The following is a 27,398-nucleotide window of genomic DNA, read 5'->3' as shown; positions in this document are numbered from 1 at the left end:
GAAACCTAGTTTTAATCCAAATTCTGAAGAATGCACACAATTCTTTGTCTGTCACAACTATCAACTAAGGAATCAGTGGCAGTAGAGTGCCTTGGGCAGCTCATTTTTTTCACAGCTCCACAATAGTTCACCTCCAGAAAGATGGGCCACATACTGTGGTCTAGAACAGTGTTGAAACAAAAAGAAACTGAGGCTTTTTGCCTGTGTCGCAATTAGGTGTTGGACCTTCCTTTTACTCCATGCCTGCTTGCATGTACGCAGCATGGGTAGGTCAGCCATTCTGAGCTTCAAAAAGTTTTTCGACAGTCAGTTCATCAGCTTGTTTCCCTGGTGGTCTAGTGGCTAGGATTCGGCGCTCTCACCGCCGCGGCCCGGGTTCGATTCCCGGTCAGGGAAGTCCTGTTTTAGCTGACGACGACCACAAGCTTTATCGCAAGTGAAGTATTTGGCACACTGCTTTGCCCCAACGGGTTTTTAAAAAAGGAGTCCTTCGAGCCGGATTTGAACCAGCGACCTAAGGATGACAATTTTAACACCTACAGTCCTCCGCTCTACCAACTGAGCTATCGAAGGAGCTTGGGCACCTCTGTTGATATGGAAACTTAATTGGTACATGTATGATGTAGTTTTTTTTGCCATCAAGCAACTTAAACATTTAGAAACCTGGTTTTAATCCAAATTCTGAAGAATGCACACAATTCTTTGTCTGTCACAACTATCAACTAAGGAATCAGTGGCAGTAGAGTGCCTTGGGCAGCTCATTTTTTTCACAGCTCCACAATAGTTCACCTCCAGAAAGATGGGCCACATACTGTGGTCTAGAACAGTGTTGAAACAAACAGAAACTGAGGCTTTTTGCCTGTGTCGCATTTAGGTGTTGGACCTTCCTTTTACTCCATGCCTGCTTGCATGTACGCAGCATGGGTAGGTCAGCCATTCTGAGCTTCAAAAAGTTTTTCGACAGTCAGTTCATCATCTTGTTTCCCTGGTGGTCTAGTGGCTAGGATTCGGCGCTCTCACCGCCGCGGCCCGGGTTCGATTCCCGGTCAGGGAAGTCCTGTTTTAGCTGACGACGACCACGAGCTTTATCGCAAGTGAAGTATTTGGCACACTGCTTTGCCACAACGGATTTTAAAAAAAGGAGTCCTTCGAGCCGGATTTGAACCAGCGACCTAAGGATGACAATTTTAACACCTACAGTCCTCCGCTCTACCAACTGAGCTATCGAAGGAGCTCGGGCACCTCTGTTGATATGGAAATGTAATTGGTACATGTATGATGTAGTTTTTTTGCCATCAAGCAACTTAAACATTTAGAAACCTAGTTTAATCCAAATTCTGAAGAATGCACACAATTCTTTGTCTGTCACAACTATCAACTAAGGAATCAGTGGCAGTAGAGTGCCTTGGGCAGCTCATTTTTTTCACAGCTCCACAATAGTTCACCTCCAGAAAGATGGGCCACATACTGTGGTCTAGAACAGTGTTGAAACAAAAAGAAACTGAGGCTTTTTGCCTGTGTCGCAATTAGGTGTTGGACCTTCCTTTTACTCCATGCCTGCTTGCATGTACGCAGCATGGGTAGGTCAGCCATTCTGAGCTTCAAAAAGTTTTTCGACAGTCAGTTCATCAGCTTGTTTCCCTGGTGGTCTAGTGGCTAGGATTCGGCGCTCTCACCGCCGCGGCCCGGGTTCGATTACCGGTCAGGGAAGTCCTGTTTTAGCTGACGACGACCACGAGCTTTATCGCAAGGGAAGTATTTGGCACACTGCTTTGCCCCAACGGGTTTTAAAAAAAGGAGTCCTTCGAGCCGGATTTGAACCAGCGACCTAAGGATGACAATTTTAACACCTACAGTCCTCCGCTCTACCAACTGAGCTATCGAAGGAGCTTGGGCACCTCTGTTGATATGGAAACTTAATTGGTACATGTATGATGTAGTTTTTTTTGCCATCAAGCAACTTAAACATTTAGAAACCTGGTTTTAATCCAAATTCTGAAGAATGCACACAATTCTTTGTCTGTCACAACTATCAACTAAGGAATCAGTGGCAGTAGAGTGCCTTGGGCAGCTCATTTTTTTCACAGCTCCACAATAGTTCACCTCCAAAAAGATGGGCCACATACTGTGGTCTAGAACAGTGTTGAAACAAAAAGAAACTGAGGCTTTTTGCCTGTGTCGCATTTAGGTGTTGGACCTTCCTTTTACTCCATGCCTGCTTGCATGTACGCAGCATGGGTAGGTCAGCCATTCTGAGCTTCAAAAAGTTTTTCGACAGTCAGTTCATCAGCTTGTTTCCCTGGTGGTCTAGTGGCTAGGATTCGGCGCTCTCACCGCCGCGGCCCGGGTTCGATTCCCGGTCAGGGAAGTCCTGTTTTAGCTGATGACGACCACGAGCTTTATCGCAAGTGAAGTGTTTGGCACACTGCTTTGCCACAACGGGTTTCAAAAAAAGGAGTCCTTCGAGCCGGATTTGAACCAGCGACCTAAGGATGACAATTTTAACACCTACAGTCCTCCGCTCTACCAACTGAGCTATCGAAGGAGCTTGGGCACCTCTGTTGATATGGAAATGTAATTGGTACATGTATGATGTAGTTTTTTTGCCATCAAGCAACTTAAACATTTAGACACCTGGTTTTAATCCAAATTCTGAAGAATGCACACAAATCTTTGTCTGTCACAACTATCAACTAAGGAATCAGTGGCAGTAGAGTGCCTTGGGCAGCTCATTTTTTTCACAGCTCCACAATAGTTCACCTCCAGAAAGATGGGCCACATACTGTGGTCAAGAACAGTGTTGAAACAAAAAGAAATTGAGGCTTTTTGCCTGTGTCGCAATTAGGTGTTGGAATTTCCTTTTACTCCATGCCTGCTTGCATGTACGCAGCATGGGTAGGTCAGCCATTCTGAGCTTCAAAAAGTTTTTCGACAGTCGGTTCATCAGCTTGTTTCCCTGGTGGTCTAGTGGCTAGGATTCGGCGCTCTCACCGCCGCGCCCCGGGTTCGATTCCCAGTCAGGGAAGTCCTGTTTTAGCTGACGACGACCACAAGCTTTATCGCAAGTGAAGTATTTGGCACACTGCTTTGCCCCAACGGGTTTTAAAAAAAGGAGTCCTTTGAGCCGTATTTGAACCAGCGACCTAAGGATGACAATTTTAACACCTACAGTCCTCCGCTCTACCAACTGAGCTATCGAAGGAGCTTTGGCACCTCTCTTGATATGGAAACGTAATTGGTACATGTATGATGTAGTTTTTTTTGCAATCAAGCAACTTAAACATTTAGAAACCTGGTTTTAATCCAAATTCTGAAGAATGCACACAAATCTTTGTCTGTCACAACTATCAACTAAGGAATCAGTGGCAGTAGAGTGCCTTGGGCAGCTCATTTTTTTCACAGCTCCACAATAGTTCACCTCCAGAAAGATGGGCCACATACTGTGGTCTAGAACAGTGTTGAAACAAAAAGAAACTGAGGCTTTTTGCCTGTGTCGCATTTAGGTGTTGGACCTTCCTTTTACTCCATGCCTGCTTGCATGTACGCAGCATGGGTAGGTCAGCCATTCTGAGCTTCAAAAAGTTTTTCGACAGTCAGTTCATCAGCTTGTTTCCCTGGTGGTCTAGTGGCTAGGATTCGGCGCTCTCACCGCCGCGGCCCGGGTTCGATTCCCGGTCAGGGAAGTCCTGTTTTAGCTGACGACGACCACGAGCTTTATCGCAAGTGAAGTATTTGGCACACTGCTTTGCCACAACGGATTTTAAAAAAAGGAGTCCTTCGAGCCGGATTTGAACCAGCGACCTAAGGATGACAATTTTAACACCTACAGTCCTCCGCTCTACCAACTGAGCTATCGAAGGAGCTCGGGCACCTCTGTTGATATGGAAATGTAATTGGTACATGTATGATGTAGTTTTTTTGCCATCAAGCAACTTAAACATTTAGAAACCTAGTTTTAATCCAAATTCTGAAGAATGCACACAATTCTTTGTCTGTCACAACTATCAACTAAGGAATCAGTGGCAGTAGAGTGCCTTGGGCAGCTCATTTTTTTCACAGCTCCACAATAGTTCACCTCCAGAAAGATGGGTCACATACTGTGGTCTAGAACAGTGTTGAAACAAAAAGAAACTGAGGCTTTTTGCCTGTGTCGCAATTAGGTGTTGGACCTTCCTTTTACTCCATGCCTGCTTGCATGTACGCAGCATGGGTAGGTCAGCCATTCTGAGCTTCAAAAAGTTTTTCGACAGTCAGTTCATCAGCTTGTTTCCCTGGTGGTCTAGTGGCTAGGATTCGGCGCTCTCACCGCCGCGGCCCGGGTTCGATTCCCGGTCAGGGAAGTCCTGTTTTAGCTGACGACGACCACGAGCTTTATCGCAAGTGAAGTATTTGGCACACTGCTTTGCCCCAACGGGTTTTAAAAAAAGGAGTCCTTCGAGCCGGATTTGAACCAGCGACCTAAGGATGACAATTTTAACACCTACAGTCCTCCGCTCTACCAACTGAGCTATCGAAGGAGCTCGGGCACCTCTGTTGATATGGAAATGTAAATGGTACATGTATGATGTAGTTTTTTTGCCATCAAGCAACTTAAACATTTAGAAACCTAGTTTTAATCCATATTCTGAAGAATGCACACAATTCTTTGTCTGTCACAACTATCAACTAAGGAATCAGTGGCAGTAGAGTGCCTTGGGCAGCTCATTTTTTTCACAGCTCCACAATAGTTCACCTCCAGAAAGATGGGCCACATACTGTGGTCTAGAACAGTGTTGAAACAAAAAGAAACTGAGGCTTTTTGCCTGTGTCGCAATTAGGTGTTGGACCTTCCTTTTACTCCATGCCTGCTTGCATGTACGCAGCATGGGTAGGTCAGCCATTCTGAGCTTCAAAAAGTTTTTCGACAGTCAGTTCATCAGCTTGTTTCCCTGGTGGTCTAGTGGCTAGGATTCGGCGCTCTCACCGCCGCGGCCCGGGTTCGATTCCCGGTCAGGGAAGTCCTGTTTTAGCTGACGACGACCACAAGCTTTATCGCAAGTGAAGTATTTGGCACACTGCTTTGCCCCAACGGGTTTTAAAAAAAGGAGTCCTTCGAGCCGGATTTGAACCAGCGACCTAAGGATGACAATTTTAACACCTACAGTCCTCCGCTCTACCAACTGAGCTATCGAAGGAGCTTGGGCACCTCTGTTGATATGGAAACTTAATTGGTACATGTATGATGTAGTTTTTTTTGCCATCAAGCAACTTAAACATTTAGAAACCTGGTTTTAATCCAAATTCTGAAGAATGCACACAATTCTTTGTCTGTCACAACTATCAACTAAGGAATCAGTGGCAGTAGAGTGCCTTGGGCAGCTCATTTTTTTCACAGCTCCACAATAGTTCACCTCCAGAAAGATGGGCCACATACTGTGGTCTACAACAGTGTTGAAACAAAAAGAAACTGAGGCTTTTTGCCTGTGTCGCATTTAGGTGTTGGACCTTCCTTTTACTCCATGCCTGCTTGCATGTACGCAGCATGGGTAGGTCAGCCATTCTGAGCTTCAAAAAGTTTTTCGACAGTCAGTTCATCAGCTTGTTTCCCTGGTGGTCTAGTGGCTAGGATTCGGCGCTCTCACCGCCGCGGCCCGGGTTCGATTCCCGGTCAGGGAAGTCCTGTTTTAGCTGACGACGACCACGAGCTTTATCGCAAGTGAAGTGTTTGGCACACTGCTTTGCCACAACGGGTTTCAAAAAAAGGAGTCCTTCGAGCCGGATTTGAACCAGCGACCTAAGGATGACAATTTTAACACCTACAGTCCTCCGCTCTACCAACTGAGCTATCGAAGGAGCTTGGGCACCTCTCTTGATATGGAAACGTAATTGGTACATGTATGATGTAGTTTTTTTGCCATCAAGCAACTTAAACATTTAGACACCTGGTTTTAATCCAAATTCTGAAGAATGCACACAAAGCTTTGTCTGTCACAACTATCAACTAAGGAATCAGTGGCAGTAGAGTGCCTTGGGCAGCTCATTTTTTTCACAGCTCCACAATAGTTCACCTCCAGAAAGATGGGCCACATACTGTGGTCAAGAACAGTGTTGAAACAAAAAGAAACTGAGGCTTTTTGCCTGTGTCGCAATTAGGTGTTGGACCTTCCTTTTACTCCATGCCTGCTTGCATGTACGCAGCATGGGTAGGTCAGCCATTGTGAGCTTCAAAAAGTTTTTCGACAGTCAGTTCATCAGCTTGTTTCCCTGGTGGTCTAGTGGCTAGGATTCGGCGCTCTCACCGCCGCGGCCCGGGTTCGATTCCCGGTCAGGGAAGTCCTGTTTTAGCTGACGACGACCACGAGCTTTATCGCAAGTGAAGTATTTGGCACACTGCTTTGCCCCAACGGGTTTTAAAAAAAGGAGTCCTTCGAGCCGGATTTGAACCAGCGACCTAAGGATGACAATTTTAACACCTACAGTCTTCCGCTCTACCAACTGAGCTATCGAAGGAGCTCGGGCACCTCTGTTGATATGGAAATGTAATTGGTACATGTATGATGTAGTTTTTTTGCCATCAAGCAACTTAAACATTTAGAAACCTAGTTTTAATCCAAATTCTGAAGAATGCACACAATTCTTTGTCTGTCACAACTATCAACTAAGGAATCAGTGGCAGTAGAGTGCCTTGGGCAGCTCATTTTTTTCACAGCTCCACAATAGTTCACCTCCAGAAAGATGGGCCACATACTGTGGTCTAGAACAGTGTTGAAACAAAAAGAAACTGAGGCTTTTTGCCTGTGTCGCAATTAGGTGTTGGACCTTCCTTTTACTCCATGCCTGCTTGCATGTACGCAGCATGGGTAGGTCAGCCATTCTGAGCTTCAAAAAGTTTTTCGACAGTCAGTTCATCAGCTTGTTTCCCTGGTGGTCTAGTGGCTAGGATTCGGCGCTCTCACAGCGGCGGCCCGGGTTCGATTCCCGGTCAGGGAAGTCCTGTTTTAGCTGACGACGACCACGAGCTTTATCGCAAGTGAAGTATTTGGCACACTGCTTTGCCCCAACGGGTTTTAAAAAAAGGAGTCCTTCGAGCCGGATTTGAACCAGCGACCTAAGGATGACAATTTTAACACCTACAGTCCTCCGCTCTACCAACTGAGCTATCGAAGGAGCTTGGGCACCTCTGTTGATATGGAAACTTAATTGGTACATGTATGATGTAGTTTTTTTTGCCATCAAGCAACTTAAACATTTAGAAACCTGGTTTTAATCCAAATTCTGAAGAATGCACACAATTCTTTGTCTGTCACAACTATCAACTAAGGAATCAGTGGCAGTAGAGTGCCTTGGGCAGCTCATTTTTTTCACAGCTCCACAATAGTTCACCTCCAGAAAGATGGGCCACATACTGTGGTCTAGAACAGTGTTGAAACAAAAAGAAACTGAGGCTTTTTGCCTGTGTCGCATTTAGGTGTTGGACCTTCCTTTTACTCCATGCCTGCTTGCATGTACGCAGCATGGGTAGGTCAGCCATTCTGAGCTTCAAAAAGTTTTTCGACAGTCAGTTCATCATCTTGTTTCCCTGGTGGTCTAGTGGCTAGGATTCGGCGCTCTCACCGCCGCGGCCCGGGTTCGATTCCCGGTCAGGGAAGTCCTGTTTTAGCTGACGACGACCACGAGCTTTATCGCAAGTGAAGTATTTGGCACACTGCTTTGCCACAACGGATTTTAAAAAAAGGAGTCCTTCGAGCCGGATTTGAACCAGCGACCTAAGGATGACAATTTTAACACCTACAGTCCTCCGCTCTACCAACTGAGCTATCGAAGGAGCTCGGGCACCTCTGTTGATATGGAAATGTAATTGGTACATGTATGATGTAGTTTTTTTGCCATCAAGCAACTTAAACATTTAGAAACCTGGTTTTAATCCAAATTCTGAAGAATGCACACAATTCTTTGTCTGTCACAACTATCAACTAAGGAATCAGTGGCAGTAGAGTGCCTTGGGCAGCTCATTTTTTTCACAGCTCCACAATAGTTCACCTCCAGAAATATGGGCCACATACTGTGGTCTAGAACAGTGTTGAAACAAAAAGAAACTGAGGCTTTTTGCCTGTGTCGCAATTAGGTGTTGGACCTTCCTTTTACTCCATGCCTGCTTGCATGTACGCAGCATGGGTAGGTCAGCCATTCTGAGCTTCAAAAAGTTTTTCGACAGTCAGTTCATCAGCTTGTTTCCCTGGTGGTCTAGTGGCTAGGATTCGGCGCTCTCACAGCGGCGGCCCGGGTTCGATTCCCGGTCAGGGAAGTCCTGTTTTAGCTGACGACGACCACGAGCTTTATCGCAAGTGAAGTATTTGGCACACTGCTTTGCCCCAACGGGTTTTAAAAAAAGGAGTCCTTCGAGCCGGATTTGAACCAGCGACCTAAGGATGACAATTTTAACACCTACAGTCCTCCGCTCTACCAACTGAGCTATCGAAGGAGCTTGGGCACCTCTGTTGATATGGAAACTTAATTGGTACATGTATGATGTAGTTTTTTTTGCCATCAAGCAACTTAAACATTTAGAAACCTGGTTTTAATCCAAATTCTGAAGAATGCACACAATTCTTTGTCTGTCACAACTATCAACTAAGGAATCAGTGGCAGTAGAGTGCCTTGGGCAGCTCATTTTTTTCACAGCTCCACAATAGTTCACCTCCAGAAAGATGGGCCACATACTGTGGTCTAGAACAGTGTTGAAACAAAAAGAAACTGAGGCTTTTTGCCTGTGTCGCATTTAGGTGTTGGACCTTCCTTTTACTCCATGCCTGCTTGCATGTACGCAGCATGGGTAGGTCAGCCATTCTGAGCTTCAAAAAGTTTTTCGACAGTCAGTTCATCATCTTGTTTCCCTGGTGGTCTAGTGGCTAGGATTCGGCGCTCTCACCGCCGCGGCCCGGGTTCGATTCCCGGTCAGGGAAGTCCTGTTTTAGCTGACGACGACCACGAGCTTTATCGCAAGTGAAGTATTTGGCACACTGCTTTGCCACAACGGATTTTAAAAAAAGGAGTCCTTCGAGCCGGATTTGAACCAGCGACCTAAGGATGACAATTTTAACACCTACAGTCCTCCGCTCTACCAACTGAGCTATCGAAGGAGCTCGGGCACCTCTGTTGATATGGAAATGTAATTGGTACATGTATGATGTAGTTTTTTTTGCCATCAAGCAACTTAAACATTTAGAAACCTGGTTTTAATCCAAATTCTGAAGAATGCACACAATTCTTTGTCTGTCACAACTATCAACTAAGGAATCAGTGGCAGTAGAGTGCCTTGGGCAGCTCATTTTTTTCACAGCTCCACAATAGTTCACCTCCAGAAATATGGGCCACATACTGTGGTCTAGAACAGTGTTGAAACAAAAAGAAACTGAGGCTTTTTGCCTGTGTCGCAATTAGGTGTTGGACCTTCCTTTTACTCCATGCCTGCTTGCATGTACGCAGCATGGGTAGGTCAGCCATTCTGAGCTTCAAAAAGTTTTTCGACAGTCAGTTCATCAGCTTGTTTCCCTGGTGGTCTAGTGGCTAGGATTCGGCGCTCTCACCGCTGCGGCCCAGGTTCGATTCCTGGTCAGGGAAGTCCTGGTTTAGCTGACGACGACCACGAGCTTTTTCGGAAGTGAAATGATTGGCACACTGCTTTGCCACAACGGGTTTTAAAAAAAGGAGTCCTTCGAGCCAGATTTGAACCAGCGACCTAAGGATGACAATTTTAACACCTACAGTGCTCCGCTCTACCAACTGAGCTATCGAAGGAGCTCGGGCACCTCTGTTGATATGGAAATGTAATTGGTACATGTATGATGTAGTTTTTTTGCCATCAAGCAACTTAAACATTTAGAAGCCTGGTTTTAATCCAAATTCTGAAGAATGCACACAATTCTTTGTCTGTCACAACTATCAACTAAGGAATCAGTGGCAGTAGAGTGCCTTGGGCAGCTAATTTTTTTCACAGCTCCACAACAGTTCACCTCCAGAAAGATGGGCCACATACTGTGGTCTAGAACAGTGTTGAAACAAAAAGAAACGGAGGCTTTTTGCCTGTGTCGCAATTAGGTGTTGGACCTTCCTTGTACTCCATGCCTGCTTGCATGTACGCAGCATGTGTAGGTCAGCCATTCTGAGCTTCAAAAAGGTTTTCGACAGTCAGTTCATCAGCTTGTTTCCCTGGTGGTCTAGTGGCTAGGATTCGGCGCTCTCACCGCCGCGGCCCGGGTTCGATTCCCGGTCAGGGAAGTCCTGTTTTAGCTGACGACAACCACGAGCTTCATCGCAAGTGAAGTGTTTGGCACACTGCTTTGCCACAACGGGTTTTAAAAAAAGGAAATGTAATTGGTACATGTATGATGTAGTTTTTTTTGCCATCAAGCAACTTAAACATTTAGAAACCTGGGCCCGTATTTATCAAACTTCTTACAATTGCTCCTAAGAATGCTGCTAAAAATGGACTTAAGTCGAAAATTATTCTTAGTTAAAAGCTGAGACTAAAAATGATTGATTAAGCCTCTCAGACTCACTTTAAGCGAAGTGTTGGAATAATTCTCAAGTGTCAGTCTAAGAGCTAATTTACTACACCTGTCAGTGCCGCAAAGCTAATTCTGGGATGACGTCATTTCCAAACCCCCGGCAAGAACCAATCACTGCATCGGATTTCAAGTTTAAGATTATTTCCTGAGAAATGTGAAGATCAAAGTTTTAAAAAAGTTGAAATACTTTCACATTTTAATTAAGAATGGTACAATTTTTATTTTTGTGAAGAATGTATTAAATAAAACACTGTATTCATGTTGTTAATAAATAATCTAAATAAAAACAAGTCTCCATGTTGTTGCAATCATGTATTTGTTGCTGACAAATTTAAACAGGTGCTAGGCTGATTAAACAATTTGTCACGTGCTTTTCATTAATTAAAAGCTTTCATTGATGCTGTGATCACTAAAGCCATGGATTCTAAAAGGAAACCGAACTGGAGAGTGGAGGAAACACTTGTAGAGTTAATAGAAGAACGAAAAAATATTATAAAAGGGAAGTTCAGTCCCACACTAGTGCGGACAAAAAAAAAAATGCTTCGGAGGACATCTCACGACTTATGACTGCATCTCATGTTGCCTGCATTCGCTCACCATCTGACTGTGAAAAGAAATGGTATAATATTCTGTCAAAAAGCCGCACAGAAATATCCGCCTATAAGTCATATATGACACGCACTGGTATGTATAAATTTCCATTCTTTCTTTTGTTATTCATATATTTTCTCTGATTTATTTTGGAGACTGTATACATTCTAACTGTATCACATTCAGGCGGTGGACCACCGGGAAAGCCTCTTAGCGCAGTTTCTGAAGTGGTACAGCGTATCCTTGGGGAAGACAATGCAGTGATTTGTGGTGTGGACGGGGGTCAGGATCCAGCATTATTGAAATTTAAAAACCTATCTCAAAGGCAAGTTTTTTTAAATCATTTATTTACATTTTCACACAAACACTGTGATGTTAATTATCAATTCAAATGTATTGCATCGTCAGTAATGAAGAAGCTGATCGTGCTATGGACCCTGCTGGCTTGAGCACTGATTCTCCATCTGCTCCTCCGTTTTTGACTGAGCTTCCAAACAAGTCATGACTGGCCGGAGGAAGAGTGGGCGTCTAAAGGAGGTCTGGTAGATGACTCACTCCCGAATGACATACAGGAACTGAAAAGGCAAAAGTTAAAGCTACAAATTAAAGTATTGAAATTGCAGTCTGAGTATTATAGTCTAGCGCTAAAAAAACGAAAGGAACAACAATAAACATGTAAAGCCATGCTTATCTCGATGCCTAATTATTGTGCACATTTATACATAAAATTGACATCTGTACCTAAAATGAAGGATTGCAAAGTGTTGTCTGTGGCCTGTCGCATCACGTGTGATGGCAGGGGTGCTCTCATCTCCATCTTCATCACCGTCATCACGGTTCTCCAGTGTTGGGGGGGAAGGGATGTTGCGCTTCTTACAAATATTATGCAGAATTGCACATGCCATTATGATTCGACACACTTTTTCCGGACTGTACCGAATTTCAGAATGTAAAATGTGGAATCTGCGCTTCCACTGGCCAATCCCTCTTTCTACCACACTTCGTGTAGAACGGTGTGCCCTGTGAGATGTTTTCACAAAAATTAATTAGCTATAGCCTAAATTTGGATTATGCAAAAACAAAATACATATGGATAACATAGTACACATACCTATTGTAGTTGATTTGGGCTTCCGTCACTGTTCTGGAAAATGGTGTGAGCAGCCACCTGCGTAAGGGATATCCTTTATCACCTAAAAGATGACATCCGGGTGGCACAAGTCCTGTTTCAAAGAGTTTGTTCAGGCCGCTTTCAGTGAAAATCCGAGCATCATGGGTTGACCCAGGCCATTTGGGTACAACATCTAAAATGTTGTATTCTGCATCAAACACAACTTGAGTGTTGATGCTGTGGTACCTCTTTCTGTTCACATAAACATCCTCATTAATGCTGGGAGCAATGATCTTCATGTGAGTGCCATCAATTGCACCTACAACTCCTGGGAATCCAGCTATCTGCAAAAACTGGGTTTGCTTCTGTTGGATGACACGGGGTGTTGTTGGAAAGTCAATAAAACGCATGACAATGTGTCGCGCTGTAAGTGCCATAATTGTTTGCATGACAACTCGGCTAATTGTTGGTTGGGATGGTCCCAAATCATCAGCACTACACTGCTGCATTTTTCCTGTAGCAAGAAAACGAAGCATCAGCACTACTTTTAATTCAGCTGGGATGGCGTTGCTGCGTGTAGTTGATGGTGAGATGACATCTCTCACTAAGTCAGTGACAAATATAATTCCTGCTCTGTCCAGTCTATATCGTTTAATTAACTGAAAGTCATCAAACATTTCAAAGACATTTTTCCGCTCTTGGAAGGTTCGCACGCGTCTCTGTCTTCTCAGTGCCATCTCTGCCCCCCGGTGGCGACTCTCAACAACTTAAGAGACCTCTGGAGCAGTCTTAACTTTTCGGGAGAGTAAGAGTGATTCTTAGACTTCAGAGTTTTGATAACTGGCACTTACACTTAACTCTGTGATTAGGAGCAAATCTAAGAATTTTTCAGCACTTAAGTCCAAAATTCCACGCTAAGAAGTTTGATAAATACGGGCCCAGGTATATTAGTAAGTACTAAGTATTAAGAATTGATGTTAAATATATGTGATATATTTTTTTTATTAGAATACAAATATGTTTCTTGTTCCTTCTTTTGTAAATAGCACACTTCTAGTATACTTCATGGCTATAAAAATATATTTTAATATACTGTACTACAATTGTTTGCATGTTACAAATGTACTTATTTGTTTTTTCAATCAGTAGTAGTAATTTAATTTACTTTCTAAAAGTAAAAGTTACATGATACATTGTTCTTTAAGTGAACTACTGTAAGAGTTGTTGTTTTTTTAACACAATTTGCTAAAAATGTACAAAAGTAAATTTTAAATAAGTATTTTAGAAGTATATTGAATTACATTAATACAAAAATGTACTTTATAGTAGTCTATTAATTTAAAAATACACTATATTGTACTTTTTAAAAAGTATGATCAAAGCTTACTTTTAAACATTTGATGAAACATAATATTAATGTACTTTTAATATATATTTAAGTATTTAAGTACTGGAGATAAATCTGTTAGTATATTTACAGCATACTTAGACATTTCTCAATATGTTTTAAGTACAATTAAGTATATTTGTATTTCAGCAGGGTAGTCTGAGGAATTAGTAAATCTCAGTCTCAGGCACAGCAGCACACTGTAGCACAGAAGCTTTAGCTTTGTTATGTTGTGTGTTTCAGATACTGAAACACAGTGTGTACGGAGAGTCCAGGGCTCCTCCGATGAAGGTGAGTTTAAAGCATTTTCAGTAGAGCAGATTCAGAAGTGTAAATTCATTGTTGCTCAGAACATTTCTCTCTCTTTTTCAGCTGGTAGTGAAACCTGAGTGAAGACAGCCACTGATATAAAGTCAGCATGTCTAAATCACTGATTATCAAAACTGCATCAAATATTTAGATTAGAGGTTGTGGGATGAATCATGGATATCATATCCTCTATAACATCTAATATCTAAATCTGCTTGTTGGGATACAGCATTCCAAATAAATTGATTTGTTGCATTAATTTCTCTGTCTCAGGATCTTTTTTCAGCTGTGTTAAAAGAGTTGTAAAGATCAATAGTTCTGAACCATGGATTTAAGGACCCAGTGCCATGCTGTGTTTCTAGTGCATCTCTGCACATAGTAGAAAATAGTGAACTACCGAGAGCAGCGTGTTATATAATCTTACAGAGATCAGTAGGAAGGACATGAGGTATCTCCTTCATACACTTCAGAGACAGCAGAAGCAGTCAGGCACTGAAGTCAAGTCAAGTCAAGAGGCTTTTATTGTCATTACATCTGAGTACAGGTACACAGTGTAATGATATTACGTTCCTCCGGAAACAATGGTGCAACATGGAACAACAAGCAATAGACAACATAAAGTGCAGGAGTGACAACAGTGCAACATAAAATTATACAATTATAACACTAAATAACAATAAATACAATAAATACAAAAGACGAGACAATTTAAGAGACAGGACAGTGCAGTACCGATACGGTATAATAAAGTGTATAGTGGGGATAAGGTGCAGAGATGTGTAACATACTGTAACATATAGAACATATATAATCACAGCATTTACTGAGGTAGAGAGTTTATGGTTATTGAGAGGGGCAGCAAATGTTGCTGATAGGAATAAAGACATGTCAGCCTCTGTGTGCTGTATGGGTGAAGTTCAGTCTTTGTGTGTAAGGGGGTGGGGGGTACAGTTCAGTTTTTCGTGAGTGTGGTGGGTGGGGAGGGGGGTCAGCTCTGTCTATGTGCGTTGAGGAGTCTGACTGCCTGGTGGATGAAGCTGTTGCAAAGTCTGGTAGTGGAGGCTCGGATGCTCCTGTATCTTCTGAAGGAGATATTCCTACTATTTTTTACCATTAGAACCGGCGTCCGTCAAGGAGACATCGCCTCGCCGCTCCTCTTCAACTTTGTGGTCGATGTCAATGCGGCCAAGACGAAGGTGCTGACGAAGGATGGAGAACAGATTGACCGAGTAAAACCCTTTAAATATCTCGGATCCCTCGTCCAAGAGAAGAAAGTGACCTCTTCAGCTGACACCCAGGCCAGAATTGGGCAGGCGTCCGTAGCATTCGCCTCGCTCAGCTGGTGTCTCGGGAAGAAAGACAACATTGTGACAAAAATCCGCACCAAAGAAGACCTGGATAAAGCAGATCGAAGAGAATCTGCGGAACCAATGCCTGAATCTAACCCAAGCAAAGGCAGTAGCAATGAACCGCAAGGAATGGAAGAGCGCCGTGCAGTGTTAATTTTGACAACAAATTTTGATTTAGTTTTAGTCATAGTCTTGTGACGAAAATAGCATTTAGGTTTAGTCAGAATTTAGTCATCTAAAATGTTTTTAGTTTTAGTCTAGTTTCAGTCACTAACTGTCATAAGAATATAGTCGACTAAAACTACAGTCAATTTAGTCAATTAAAATGTAAAGGGTGTAAATGTAAATGCTTGTCATCAGATCTCTTGAATTATTAACTACACACTTATAAAAATGAAACATTTATTAACCAGTTGTGTATGTAACGCCAGACAGATAGGATTGACGCTCGCCGAGTAAAAGGTAAAGACTGGTTTATTTACAGAGTAGTAAACAGAATAACACAGCCAGAGAACAGGTTGAACAACACTCACACTGGAAGCAGGAATCGTAGTACAGGAAACAGTCCAAGATCCAAAGCCAGATAGACAGTCCGATAATTCAACCAATCCGATAAGGGCAAAGACAAAAGGCAAAATCCGTAATACAGGAAAAAGGGTCATAACAAAAAAGGCAGACAGAAAAAAGCTGGGAAAGACGCTCAGTACGCAACATGAGTCGACAATACCTCGTATTGTACATAAGCTAACAGAACCCTATATATACAAAACCTAGAATTACTATGAACCGGAACAACTTAGAACACAGGTGACTCAGAACGTGGGAGAGTAACGCGATTGGGTGAAGGTGAGCGGCTGACGGTGACGTCATCGCCAGTGGGTTTTTGGGAAATGGAGTTCGGGATTGTGAGAGGAGAGTCTAGAGACGTGACAGTGCAATACTGTTAATGTTTGAATGTACAATATATTTATATTTATATATGATTTTAATGTATATTATTATTGTAGGTGTGTGACTATAAATATTTTACATTTAAAATTTTGTTTTAGAAATCAAGTCATAAAACATTTAAATGGTTAAACAAAAAATTGTTCCAGAACGCAGCAGCACGTCTGGTCTTCAACCAGCCAAAACGGGCACATGTCACCCCGCTTCTCATTGAGCTCCATTGGCTACCAGTTGATGCTCGCATCAAATTCAAAACTCTTACAATCGCCTACAAGGTGATGTCAGAACAGGCTCCTTCCTACCTGCACTCGCTCCTGAAGGCTTACGCTACCTCCCGGCCGCTGCGCTCCTCCAATGAACGTCGCCTCGCTTTACCAAACATTCACACAAAGCAATCCAGACTGTTCTCATACAGAGTTCCCCAATGGTGGAACAAACTACCTTCCACTACCAGATCAGGAGAATCTCTCACTATCTTTAATAAACTCCTGAAGACAGAGCTCTTCAAAGAGCACTTACTCTCCTAACACCTCTAACTAACTACCTTCCACTACCAGATCAGGAGAATCTCTCACTATCTTTAATAAACTCCTGAAGACAGAGCTCTTCAAAGAGCACTTACTCTCCTAACACCTCTAACACACTAACTACTTCTAACCTCATTTCCTTCTTCCTCTCCTTCACTCCTCTATCCCAGTGTTTCTCAACCAGGGTGCCGCGGCACCCTGGGGTGCCGTCTGGCTTCATCGGGGGTGCCGTCAAAATATTGCGCCTCACGTGCATATTTCCTTTCCAGAGTCAGCTCGTGTCGGGGTGTGTCCCAATTCACAGGCAGCATACTCTGAAGGATGCGACCCACAGAGGCGATGTATTACTGCGCAGCTGTGACGCAATCTGTCTTCTAATACAGCCTCTGAAGGATGCAGCCCTTAAATTGGGACACACTGTAAAGTTTTTGTCCCCTACGCGATGCACGCGCTATTTTATTTCATATTCCGCCAGCAACAACCCTCGTTCTCACCTGAAGTTCTGCGCCAGCACCCCCCCCCCCCCTTTTTCTCACCTGAAGTACTGCGCCAGCACCAGACCCCCCCCCCCCGTTCTCACCTGAAGTACTGCGCCAGCTAACCCCCCACCCCCACCCCCCCCCCCGTAAACTGGGGTGCCGTGACATCTCGCATATATTTAAAGGGTGTCGTGATAGAAAAAAGGTTGAGAAACGCTGCTCTATCCTATTATTCCCCTTTGTCCTCCTTTTATCCCTATCCAAAGATGTTTTTCCTTTAAACTTATTTTACATTGTACTTGACTATTGTAAGTCGCTTTGGACAAAAGCGTCTGCCAAATGTAATGTAATGTAATGTAATGTAATGTAATGTAAATTATAGTTTGAACGGAGCTGTAGATGTAAAAAATACAGCTTTTAAAGCATCTAATTTTATCTCCAACACTAACCCAGCAAACCTACTGTAGCTATATTCTATAAATGAGCTCAAAAAACATACCTTCACTCACTGTCCTGTAGAGATGCTCTCAGGATGAACTAAGAGACTTCATGAGTTAAAGTGAGAAACTTATGAGAAAGTGCTGTAATTGCAGTTAATAGATTCACTTATTTTATTGTTATATTGTCGCTACATATTTTTACTTTCTGACCTGTTCCTGCTTTAACACTAGCTATATGTTTCCCACTGTGGGATTAAACAGATAATCTGATTTTAATGAGTGGGTTAATCTGTACACAGTCGAGTTAAACACCATCAGCTCATGAAATATCATTAGCATTAAAAGGCTGATCTCTGCATGGAGATCTGCATCTGTGGGACTCTTGTCTGCAGAAGCTGAAAGATTTGTGGTGTTTTTACCGGAGTCGCTCTGCATGGTTTTTACATGTTGTCTTGTTTCTTCGCGACGTCAAATGAGAAATATATCGCATCTCGTCTCTCTCTGCTGCTGACACCATCGGATTAACTCCGAGTCGAGCCCCATAAGTAACAATAGATCACAGTTTAGTCGAGCTTACATAAAGAAACAGGGATTGAGAATTAAGTTTAAATTATAAAAACAAGCAAACAATGTAAGATTTAATTAAGGAAAAATAAAATAATTCGAAATAAAAGGATATGCAAACAGGCTAAAATATAGAGCAATTAAACAAAAAGATAAATACTTCAAATAATAACATTTAAGCACAGAAAAATAATAGTAATAAAACATAAAAAAATAAAGGACTAAAATAACCACAATTATAAAAATGTAAAAGATGGAACTAAAATAAATAATAGTAATAAGTAAAAACATATATATTAAGAAAACATAAAAGGAAGAAAATAAATGAAATAAAATAAAATAAAATAAAAAGTAAATCAAAATAAAAATCAAATCAAAAGTAAAAGCAGTAACAAAACAAATAAAAAGATTAAATTAATAAAATAAATAAAATAAAAGGGCTAAAAGGTAAAACATAAAATTAGATAATAAATAATAAGAAAAAAACAAAACTATTAAATAAATAATAAGGTAAAAGAAAAACTCAACTAAAACAGTTACAGGCTGTCTGAAGGTGGTTAGAAACTAGGAGTTTAAAATGATCCAGTGACACCAGCGAGCTGAGCTTTAGGGTTTCCTGTAGTGAATTCCAGCTCACTGGTGCTCTGTGTAGTTAAAAGCAGATTTTCCCAACTCAGTAAAAACTCTAGGAACCTGACAGGTGATCCAATCACTAGAGCGGGTCTGATAATTACTGGTGTTTATAGAAATCATGGATGAGATATAAGATTGCATGTGGCTGGAGAGAGAATTATAAATATATATATATATATATATATATATATATATATATATACGTATATACGTATATATATATATATATATATAAGATGACACCCCAGGGACAGAGCTAGACTATTTGATGATCTTGATGCAACCACAGCATCAAAGAAGGTCATTAGAAGCGTCCCCTGCGCTTGTTCTTAAGATGAACACCCAGGTATCTGTAGGACTTCACTGTCTCAATGTCCATCCCCTGGATGTTTACAGGCACCACTGGTTCTTTACTTTTTCCTGTCTTTGATCTGCAGGCGTTTCCTGTGGCACCATTCCACAAATTCACAAACGGGAGAACATTAATAAACAAATTACAAACATCAGTAAATTTAAGGACATAGGACGAGAAAGACAATGCTAAAGTTTTATATCAAAGGTTAATGAATGTGTTTTGTTTTTGTCTTCTTGAATGTCTTGCACTTCTTTTAAGAAAAAACAGTAGTGACTTAACAAGACTTGGTCCGTAATAGACTTACTTACTGAGAATGTTGAGAAATAATTGTTTTTATCATAAAAAATTATGTTGTAAATCCTTATCCTTTAAAACTGAGGGCCCTATTTTAGTGATCTATAGGCGATTCTATGATGCAAGAGTCGTTAATGTAGCTCTAATCTCCTGCATCATTCTCTATTAGCTATAAACCAGTGTGGAAAAGGTTCGCTGTTGTTGACACTTTAGTGACAGATGTGGTTTAATTTCCCCTGAATATTGCAGCCACTTGCTTGAATATTTTTTATTATCTTTGAAAACTGGACTATTACTATTTTCTCCAGTAATGTGTGTCTATTTAACGCCATTCAAATTTCAATTGATCGATTACAGAAACCACTCCTGGAAAGGTGGGAGGTCAGTACAAGAAGGTCTGTAGAAAGATGTCAAAGCACTGCCTGCTGTTTAGCTGGAATTTTTTATGTGACAACTAATGATACAGAGTCTGTGGACTGTTCATTTGAATAACTTTTAAATACTTTTAAGTGAACTTCAAATAGTATTAATTAATACATTAGAATAAAAAAAATGTTAACTTTGACTTTTTTTTGCTTTTTTGACTTGGATTATACTGTATATATACATAAAATATTTAAAAACGTTATATTGTGCCTCAACCACAAGTCAGCTTACTAGAATTAACGAATAATTTGAAATATTTTAGTTTTATACAAATAAACAAAAATATCAATATTTAATCATGTTGATTCATTGCCAACAAGGTTGACTCCTCCCCCAGAGAGGCTGACTGAAACTGTATAAATAGATGGGAATTACAGTGTGGTGAACACAGCTACACAGAGGTTTCCACTGTACTTCTGAAGACAACTGAACAACAAGAATCACCATGAATACTGAGAAATGTGGAGGCTGGAGTGCTTGGGAGGCTGCCGATGCATCAGTGAAGCAGATCTGCACTAAGGTACTGGAGAACTTTTATTTTAACCTGCTATTTACAGGCTGATAATTTTCGAAGGTTTTAGTGAATCTGAATCCAAACTGAATTATATTTATATTCATTATGAACATCAAAAAACAGATACTTTTTTTTATTTTCATACTAAGAATATTTAGCGAGATGTTAGAGAGAGATTTGATCTAAAGTATTGATGAACACAACCCAAAAAAAAAAAAAAAAAAAAAATTGAATTGACTGAGTTTAAAACATTTCTAATATATAAGGGATAAATAAATCAGTAAATTTCAGCATCACTTCTTACTTTTAGTTATTCTGTTATTCTGCTTTGCATTTAAATGCAGTGTGATATTCAGTATATCTGTATTTTACTAAATTGCTTTATTACATTTGATTGCAGATAAAGCCTGATGTGGAGAAGATGGCAAAAACGAGTTTTCCTGCATTTGAGGCTGTGAGTTACCAATACCAGATTGTAGCTGGAAAAAATTATAACATCAAGGTAAGTGTGTTTTCCCTGAATTATACTGAATTATTAAATAATTGTAAGAAAATTCTACCTTTTAAACTGGAGCATTTAATTTAACACTCTGACCAATGATTAGACAATAAAAATAATGAAATTAAACTTTTTACATAGAAATATCATAATCTATACACCAGGATTTTAGAACAAATTAACAAATAAAACGGGCATCTTTTCAGAACGTCCTGGAATAGTATTTCTGAATGCTGGTCTCTTCAAAATGTTGCAAAATGTTTGTAGGGTTTAAAGAATTGATGAGTACCAGACAAAAAAAAATATTGACTCCACTGTTTTAAATGAGTTCTCCTCTCTGGAGAAACTGAAGAAGAAGCAGGGCAGTAACTTCAGAACACTTGTTTCTTTGCTGTGAAAGATCTGATGAAAACATGGAGCAGTGGTCTGGGGTACAGTGGAAATGAAATTTTTATGTGTTTTGGGCCAAAATATGTTGTTTCTATGAAAGAAAATCTTGCATCTTGGCTTGCCAGAAGAATCAGAATCTGTGTGGGGGGGGGGGGGATTTGTCTATGTGTAGGTGATAAGTCTACAGTCTACGGTTACAATGAAGTTGTTTTAAAAGTTAATGTCTTTCTGTCATTCTCTCTTTCTCTCTCTCTGTAATTCTCTCTCTCTCTCTCGCTCTCTCTCTCTCTCGCTCTCTCTCTCTCTGTAATTCTCTCTCTCTCTCTGTAATCCTCTCTCTCTCTCTCTCTCTCTCTCGCTCTCTCTCTCTCTGTAATTCTCTCTCTCTCTTTCTCTCTCTCTCTCTCTGTGCGCATGCGCGGGCGTCTGAGGGGCGAGTGAGTGGAGCGTGTGTGGAGCGTGTGTGAGAGCGGCTGGTTTTTCTGGCTTGTTTATTTGGTTATTTTGAGTTTGTTTGGGGTTTTTTCTTTACTTTTTTGGTTAGTTTAGTTTTGGGTGCGTGGGTGGGGGGTTAGGGGGTGCAGGGGGGAAGCGGGGGGGGGGGTTAAACGCCGGTGTTTGGTCGGGTGTGGTGGGGAGTATGGTGGTAGTGGGGTTAGAGCAGCTCTCCCGCCGGCATGGCGTTAAGGTGCCTGTCGGCGCGGAGTGCTCGGTGGAAGACTGTGCGTTGGCAGTGGGGGCGGCGGTGGGGTATTCCGCCGTCCGCTCTGCCTCCCGTATGAACAGTGCTATTGTTCTGTTTCTGGATGAAGTAGAAAAAGTAAATTCGCTGGTGGAGAATGGGATTGTGCTTAAAGATCAGTTGCTGTATTCCCACTCGTAAATCCAGCTAAAAAAGTCATGTTGAGCAACGTCCCCCCATTTGTTTCTGATGAAATGCTGAAGCGCGAGCTTTCTCGCCATGGACAGGTTGTGTCCGCTTTTTTTAAAGTGCCCTTAGGCTGTAAGTCCCGTCTTCTTCAGCACGTCACGTCTTTTAGGCGCAGGGTTTTTATGTTTCTTAAAAGTAATGAGGAGCTAAACTTAACATTAAAGTTCAGGATTGATGAGTTTGATTATGTTATTTTCGTTACTACAGAAAACATGAAGTGCTTTGGTTGTGGGTTGGAGGGGCACCTGGTGAGGCACTGCCCGAATAAAGCAGCGGAGCCTCAGCCTGAGCCCAGCCGAGCCGACATAGCTCCGGCCGGCGGGGATCAGGCGGAGGCCGCGGTAGAGGGGGAGGTGGAGAGGGCAGACGGGCTCGCAGGGCAGGAAGGTGAAGGTGAAGGAAGTAGGGAGCGCAGTGGCAGTATGGAGGTTAGTGAGGATCAGGGGGCTGTTGGGGGTAAAGAGGAGGGTACTGTGGTGGTAGGTGAAGGGGTACAGTGTGAGGAAGAAAAGGGCAAGGAGTCCAGTCCAAAACGACCTGCGGTTAGGACCCGGTCCGGCCGCAGCGCTAAAAAGCCCAAAACTCAGAAGAGGCTGGTCTCCTCATCCCAAACCCGAGCTGACCGGAGTGAATCGGAGGAGGAACCTCCGTCTGCTCCGGAGAGTTTTTCCACCGTGACCGAGTAGCGCGCGCCCGGGTTAGAGGAGGTGGGGTACAGCGCGGAGCAGGTGCGCAGTTTTTTTAGATGAAACTAAAGGTAAGTGGTACGTTAAAGTTGAAGATTATTTTCCTGACTTAGAGATGTTTGTTCAGTGTACTAAAGGGTTGTTGCGGACTGAGGAGGAGGGTGGTATTGGGGGGCCTGAAATACACCGTTTAAAAAAACTAGTCCAAAAAGTTAAAGCTCAGCTAGGACACCCTGATGTACCTGATAAAGTTTAGCTCGCCTTTTTTATCTGTTTTTATGCTAAAGTGTTTTTTAGGGTTTTTACTCCTTGATATGTGTGATTTTAAATTATCCACTCTTAACCTGAATGGGGCGCGTGACGTGCGGAAGAGGGCGGCTCTTTACGAGCTTTTAAAGGTTAAACGGGTGGACGTTGCTCTGGTACAGGAGACGCACAGCGACAGGGGGAATGAGGCAGACTGGCAGAGGGAGTGGGGGGGCAGGGTGGTGATGTCACACTCAGGACCCACTTCTGCTGGGGTAGCGGTGATTTTTGCAAGGAGCTTTTTACCCCAGTCTTATGAGTTTGAGGAGGTGGTTGAGGGTCGGCTTTTAAAAGTAACCGCTAAATATGAAAATGTTTATCTGTTTTTTATTTGTGTTTATGCCCCTGTAGCTCCGAGGGAGAGGTGTACGTTTTTAAAAAAGCTCTCTGAAACTGTTGCTGAGTGTGACGTTGATCACTACCTGGTATTGGGGGGAGATTTTAATTCTACTGCCAGTTTTTTAGATAGAAATCATATGGAGCCAGATTCTGCTTCCAGGCGTGTTTTAAATGATTTGATTGAGCAGTGTGATCTAGCTGATGTGTGGCGCTCTAAGCATGCTACTGCTAGGCAGTACACATGGTCACACACACGTGATGGTTTTATTTCTTTAGCTAGATTAGACAGATTGTATTGTTTTAATCATCATTTACAGATTTTTAAATCTTGTGTTATTAGTCCTGTGGGTTTTACTGATCATTGTATGGTGACAGGGGGTGTTTTTATTAACTCTGTGAAGTCCAGGAGTGCTTATTGGCATTTTAATAATTCTCTTACTGATGATTCTAATTTTAAGGTCTGTTTTAAATTTTTTTGGGACACTTGGAGGCTAAATAAAAGTACTTTTGAGTCACTGCAACAATGGTGGGATGTGGGTAAGATCCATATCCAGCAGTTTTGTAAGCAGTACACTCTGGGTGTCACAAAAAGCATAGTTCAGTCTTTTACTGAACTTGAAAATGATGTAATGTTTTTTTCAAAGCTTGGTTGATTCAGAGGGGGACCAGTGTCATGTCCAGACCCTTCAAGATAAGAAAAAAGCATTATCAGATCTGCTGGGTGTTCGAGCACAGGGGGCATTGATCAGATCTCGTTTCCAGAACATCTCAGAGATGGATGCTCCATCAAAATTTTTCTTCAGTCTGGAGAAAAAGAATGGACAGAGCAGGTTTATTCACTCCCTCCGCTCGGCCGATGGCCTTGAGCTTGTTAACCCTGTGGAGGTTAGAAGGCGGGCCATGGGTTTCTTTTCGGAGCTTTACACCAGTGAGTATAGAGAGGACCAGTCAGTGTCACAGCAGTTCTATGAGGGACTGCCACAGGTATCACCTGAACAGAATGAGGAGTTGGAGCGGGTGATTACCATGCAGGAGCTGCAGGTGGCGTTGCAGGGCATGGCCACAGGGAAGGCCCCTGGCATTGATGGCCTGCCCATTGAGTTTTATAAGTTCTACTGGGATGTGATTGGGGAGGACCTGCTCGCAGTTCTTAATGACAGTCTGGTCAGAGGACGGCTGCCTTTGAGCTGCAGGGGAGCGGTTATCACCCTGCCCCCTAAGAAAGGTGACCTCAGTGAGGTGAAGAACTGGAGACCCGTGAGTCTGCTGTGCGCTGACTATAAGGTTCTCTCCAAGGTGTTGGCTAACCGCTTGAGGGAGGTGATGGGGCAGGTCACACATGCGGATCAGGCCTACTGTGTTCCTGGCAGATCTATTTTTGATAACATCTGATTAATTAGAGATATCTTGGAGGTGTCTGGATCTGAACACCCTTTTGGGCTCCTCTCAATTGACCAAGAAAAGGCCTTTGATAGGGTCGAACATCAGTATTTGTGGAACACTTTTGAGGCGTTTGGGTTTTCGCCCGTTTTTGTTGCAATGGTGAAGGTGCTCTATAGTGACATTCAGAGTGTTCTGAAATTCAACGGTGGTTTATGCGCCCCTTTTACAGCACAGAGGGGAATCAGGCAGGGTTGTTCGCTGTCAGGGATGCTGTACAGCTTGGCCATCGAACCTCTGCTCCACCGTCTCAGGAGGAGTCTCAGTGGAGTCTGCATTGCTGAGGGGATCCCGCGTTTTTTTCTCAGCGCTTATGCAGATGATGTTGCTGTGGGGATTTCTGATGTAAGCAATGTGAATGTTTTATCAAGTATTTTACAGGACTTTGCTTTTATTTCATCTGCAAGAGTGAATTGGGGAAAGAGCATGGCTTTGATGGTGGGAGATTGGAGGGGAGGACAGCCAGCCTTACCAGGGGGACTGGAGTGGTCTAAAGGGGGTTTTAAATACCTCGGGGTGTTTTTAGGTGATCAAAATGCGGTGAAGAAGAACTGGGAGGGTGTTTTACAGGTTGTGAAAAACAGATTGGACAGGCGGCGATGGCTTTTACCAAGTATGTCTTTTAGGGGGAGAACGTTAATTGTTAATAATTTGATTGCGTCGTCTCTCTGGCATCGTCTGGCTGTCCTTGAACCTCCACAGGGCTTTTTAATGGGCATTCAGGGTCTTATTGTTGATTTTATTTGGGATAAACTCCACTGGGTTAAACGAAGTGTTTTATATGTTTCTAGAGATGAGGGGGGGCAGGGTGTTATACACCTTGACAGCAGAAAAGCCACTTTTAGACTCCAGTTTTTACAGAAGCTTTTATATGGTCCTGCACATGTTCTGTGGAGACAGATGGCGCTGTTTCTTTTGCGTAGAGCTGGGGGCCTGGGATTGGAAGAGACTGTGTTTTTATTAAAGACTGATGAGCTGTCGTTTTATGGACTCCCCTCTTTTTATCTCAGCGTTTTTAAAGCATGGAGACTGTACAGGGTGGAGCAGCAGGAATCCACGGGCTCACTTTTCTGGCTTCTGCAGGAGCCGGTACTACATGGGGCTAGACTGGCACTCACGGACGTAGGGACCCGAAGCATGTCTGAGAGGATCAGGAGGACGGGCCTGGTCACACTCCAGCATCTGCTGGAGGCTGCAGGAGCGGAGCTGGATAATGCCGAGGCGCTGGCTCAGAGACTTGGTATGAGATCCTGCAGGGTGGCTATGCAGATGCTCCGCAGGGTCCAGCAGGCTCTAACTGAGGAGGACCAGAGCCTGCTCAGAGAATGGACACATGGTCAGACTGGACTGGAGAGTAAGGGTCCCTTTCCGTGTTTGTGGGTCAGCCCCATGGTGACTGTCTCAGACTCAGTGAGCCCGTTGCTGGATACGGATGGACTCTGTGATCTGAGTTTTGACAGCGCGAATGCCAAGCTTCTATACCGGGGGTGTGTTAAGACTCTGAACCAGAAAGAACTCACAGGACAGTTGGACACCCCTTGGCGTGCACATTTTGGTGTCCCTGATGGTGTAAAGCCTGCCTGGAGGGCGCTTTATAAGCCACCGTTGCCCAAAGCTGCTGGGGATATACAGTGGAGGGTCTTGCACGGTATTATTGCTGTTAACGCATTTGTTTCTATTTTAAACCCTGCAGTGTCCTCCGAGTGTCCTTTTTGTTCTTTTAGGGAAACTGTTTTTCATTGTTTTACCCAGTGTTTTAGGCTCAATGGTTTGTTTGAAGTTTTAACTTCACTGTTTTTTGCTTTTAGTGAAAGTTTTAACCTTCATGTATTTATTTTTGGTTTTCCGTACAGCCAGAAACGGAGAAAAAAGTGCCAGCTGATTAATTTTATTTTGGGTCAAGCTAAGCAAGCCATTTATTTTAGTAGGAAGAAAAAAATGGACTCAGGTTTTAATTGTGATGTCTGTCGGGTTTTTAAAGGTTTAGTGCAATCAAGAATCAGAGTTGATTTTATGTTTTTTAAGAACATGCAAAACTATGATGGTTTTAATGAAGTGTGGGATTATGAAGGTGCTCTCTGTGTGGTGGAAGATGGCATTTTACACTTCTCTGATGATATACAATCATTTTTATACTTGATTGCTAATGTTTTTATTTGCCTGATGTATTAATAAAGTGTGGTTAAAATTCAAAAAAATTCTCTGTAATTCTCTCTCTCTCTCTGTAATTCTCTCTCTCTCTCGCTCTCTCTCTCTCTCTCTCTCTGTAATTCTCTCTCTCGCTCTCTCTCTGTAATTCTCTCTCTCTCTCTCTCTCTCTCTCTGTCTCTGTA

The 27,398-nt window shown here is 42.5% G+C and overlaps 1 long non-coding RNA gene and 29 other non-coding genes across 30 annotated transcripts in view; 15 read left to right on the top strand and 15 right to left on the bottom strand.

Annotated features, from left to right (window-relative positions):
• Positions 1 to 14,164, top strand: part of LOC125799400 (uncharacterized) — a 199,720-nt gene extending 185,556 nt beyond the window's left edge. Inside the window, exons 3-4 of the long non-coding RNA XR_007438293.1 lie at positions 13,880 to 13,927; positions 14,009 to 14,164. This is a non-coding gene — a long non-coding RNA (uncharacterized LOC125799400). The remainder of the gene's footprint in view (positions 1 to 13,879; positions 13,928 to 14,008) is intronic.
• trnae-cuc (transfer RNA glutamic acid (anticodon CUC)) lies at positions 325 to 396 on the top strand. Its single transcript has one exon. It is a non-coding gene; the product is annotated as a tRNA-Glu (tRNA).
• trnay-gua (transfer RNA tyrosine (anticodon GUA)) lies at positions 487 to 573 on the bottom strand. Its single transcript is given in 2 exon segments — positions 487 to 522; positions 537 to 573. It is a non-coding gene; the product is annotated as a tRNA-Tyr (tRNA).
• trnae-cuc (transfer RNA glutamic acid (anticodon CUC)) lies at positions 983 to 1,054 on the top strand. Its single transcript has one exon. It is a non-coding gene; the product is annotated as a tRNA-Glu (tRNA).
• trnay-gua (transfer RNA tyrosine (anticodon GUA)) lies at positions 1,145 to 1,231 on the bottom strand. The gene is given in 2 exon segments: positions 1,145 to 1,180; positions 1,195 to 1,231. It is a non-coding gene; the product is annotated as a tRNA-Tyr (tRNA).
• trnae-cuc (transfer RNA glutamic acid (anticodon CUC)) lies at positions 1,639 to 1,710 on the top strand. Its single transcript has one exon. It is a non-coding gene; the product is annotated as a tRNA-Glu (tRNA).
• trnay-gua (transfer RNA tyrosine (anticodon GUA)) lies at positions 1,801 to 1,887 on the bottom strand. The gene is given in 2 exon segments: positions 1,801 to 1,836; positions 1,851 to 1,887. It is a non-coding gene; the product is annotated as a tRNA-Tyr (tRNA).
• On the top strand, positions 2,297 to 2,368 carry trnae-cuc (transfer RNA glutamic acid (anticodon CUC)). Its single transcript has one exon. It is a non-coding gene; the product is annotated as a tRNA-Glu (tRNA).
• Positions 2,459 to 2,545, bottom strand: trnay-gua (transfer RNA tyrosine (anticodon GUA)). Its single transcript is given in 2 exon segments — positions 2,459 to 2,494; positions 2,509 to 2,545. It is a non-coding gene; the product is annotated as a tRNA-Tyr (tRNA).
• On the top strand, positions 2,954 to 3,025 carry trnae-cuc (transfer RNA glutamic acid (anticodon CUC)). Its single transcript has one exon. It is a non-coding gene; the product is annotated as a tRNA-Glu (tRNA).
• trnay-gua (transfer RNA tyrosine (anticodon GUA)) lies at positions 3,116 to 3,202 on the bottom strand. Its single transcript is given in 2 exon segments — positions 3,116 to 3,151; positions 3,166 to 3,202. It is a non-coding gene; the product is annotated as a tRNA-Tyr (tRNA).
• trnae-cuc (transfer RNA glutamic acid (anticodon CUC)) lies at positions 3,612 to 3,683 on the top strand. Its single transcript has one exon. It is a non-coding gene; the product is annotated as a tRNA-Glu (tRNA).
• Positions 3,774 to 3,860, bottom strand: trnay-gua (transfer RNA tyrosine (anticodon GUA)). The gene is given in 2 exon segments: positions 3,774 to 3,809; positions 3,824 to 3,860. It is a non-coding gene; the product is annotated as a tRNA-Tyr (tRNA).
• trnae-cuc (transfer RNA glutamic acid (anticodon CUC)) lies at positions 4,269 to 4,340 on the top strand. The gene has a single exon. It is a non-coding gene; the product is annotated as a tRNA-Glu (tRNA).
• trnay-gua (transfer RNA tyrosine (anticodon GUA)) lies at positions 4,431 to 4,517 on the bottom strand. The gene is given in 2 exon segments: positions 4,431 to 4,466; positions 4,481 to 4,517. It is a non-coding gene; the product is annotated as a tRNA-Tyr (tRNA).
• trnae-cuc (transfer RNA glutamic acid (anticodon CUC)) lies at positions 4,926 to 4,997 on the top strand. Its single transcript has one exon. It is a non-coding gene; the product is annotated as a tRNA-Glu (tRNA).
• Positions 5,088 to 5,174, bottom strand: trnay-gua (transfer RNA tyrosine (anticodon GUA)). Its single transcript is given in 2 exon segments — positions 5,088 to 5,123; positions 5,138 to 5,174. It is a non-coding gene; the product is annotated as a tRNA-Tyr (tRNA).
• trnae-cuc (transfer RNA glutamic acid (anticodon CUC)) lies at positions 5,584 to 5,655 on the top strand. The gene has a single exon. It is a non-coding gene; the product is annotated as a tRNA-Glu (tRNA).
• On the bottom strand, positions 5,746 to 5,832 carry trnay-gua (transfer RNA tyrosine (anticodon GUA)). The gene is given in 2 exon segments: positions 5,746 to 5,781; positions 5,796 to 5,832. It is a non-coding gene; the product is annotated as a tRNA-Tyr (tRNA).
• Positions 6,241 to 6,312, top strand: trnae-cuc (transfer RNA glutamic acid (anticodon CUC)). The gene has a single exon. It is a non-coding gene; the product is annotated as a tRNA-Glu (tRNA).
• trnay-gua (transfer RNA tyrosine (anticodon GUA)) lies at positions 6,403 to 6,489 on the bottom strand. The gene is given in 2 exon segments: positions 6,403 to 6,438; positions 6,453 to 6,489. It is a non-coding gene; the product is annotated as a tRNA-Tyr (tRNA).
• trnay-gua (transfer RNA tyrosine (anticodon GUA)) lies at positions 7,060 to 7,146 on the bottom strand. The gene is given in 2 exon segments: positions 7,060 to 7,095; positions 7,110 to 7,146. It is a non-coding gene; the product is annotated as a tRNA-Tyr (tRNA).
• Positions 7,556 to 7,627, top strand: trnae-cuc (transfer RNA glutamic acid (anticodon CUC)). Its single transcript has one exon. It is a non-coding gene; the product is annotated as a tRNA-Glu (tRNA).
• trnay-gua (transfer RNA tyrosine (anticodon GUA)) lies at positions 7,718 to 7,804 on the bottom strand. Its single transcript is given in 2 exon segments — positions 7,718 to 7,753; positions 7,768 to 7,804. It is a non-coding gene; the product is annotated as a tRNA-Tyr (tRNA).
• Positions 8,375 to 8,461, bottom strand: trnay-gua (transfer RNA tyrosine (anticodon GUA)). The gene is given in 2 exon segments: positions 8,375 to 8,410; positions 8,425 to 8,461. It is a non-coding gene; the product is annotated as a tRNA-Tyr (tRNA).
• trnae-cuc (transfer RNA glutamic acid (anticodon CUC)) lies at positions 8,871 to 8,942 on the top strand. Its single transcript has one exon. It is a non-coding gene; the product is annotated as a tRNA-Glu (tRNA).
• On the bottom strand, positions 9,033 to 9,119 carry trnay-gua (transfer RNA tyrosine (anticodon GUA)). The gene is given in 2 exon segments: positions 9,033 to 9,068; positions 9,083 to 9,119. It is a non-coding gene; the product is annotated as a tRNA-Tyr (tRNA).
• trnae-cuc (transfer RNA glutamic acid (anticodon CUC)) lies at positions 9,529 to 9,600 on the top strand. The gene has a single exon. It is a non-coding gene; the product is annotated as a tRNA-Glu (tRNA).
• trnay-gua (transfer RNA tyrosine (anticodon GUA)) lies at positions 9,691 to 9,777 on the bottom strand. The gene is given in 2 exon segments: positions 9,691 to 9,726; positions 9,741 to 9,777. It is a non-coding gene; the product is annotated as a tRNA-Tyr (tRNA).
• On the top strand, positions 10,186 to 10,257 carry trnae-cuc (transfer RNA glutamic acid (anticodon CUC)). The gene has a single exon. It is a non-coding gene; the product is annotated as a tRNA-Glu (tRNA).
• Positions 14,165 to 27,398: the final 13,234 nt, after the last annotated feature.

Source organism: Astyanax mexicanus, chromosome 3 (genome assembly GCF_023375975.1).
Source record: "Astyanax mexicanus isolate ESR-SI-001 chromosome 3, AstMex3_surface, whole genome shotgun sequence".
Lineage (NCBI taxonomy): Eukaryota > Metazoa > Chordata > Actinopteri > Characiformes > Acestrorhamphidae > Astyanax > Astyanax mexicanus.
The sequence above is the reverse complement of the archived record's forward strand: the minus strand, read 5'-3'. Positions and strand labels throughout refer to the sequence as shown.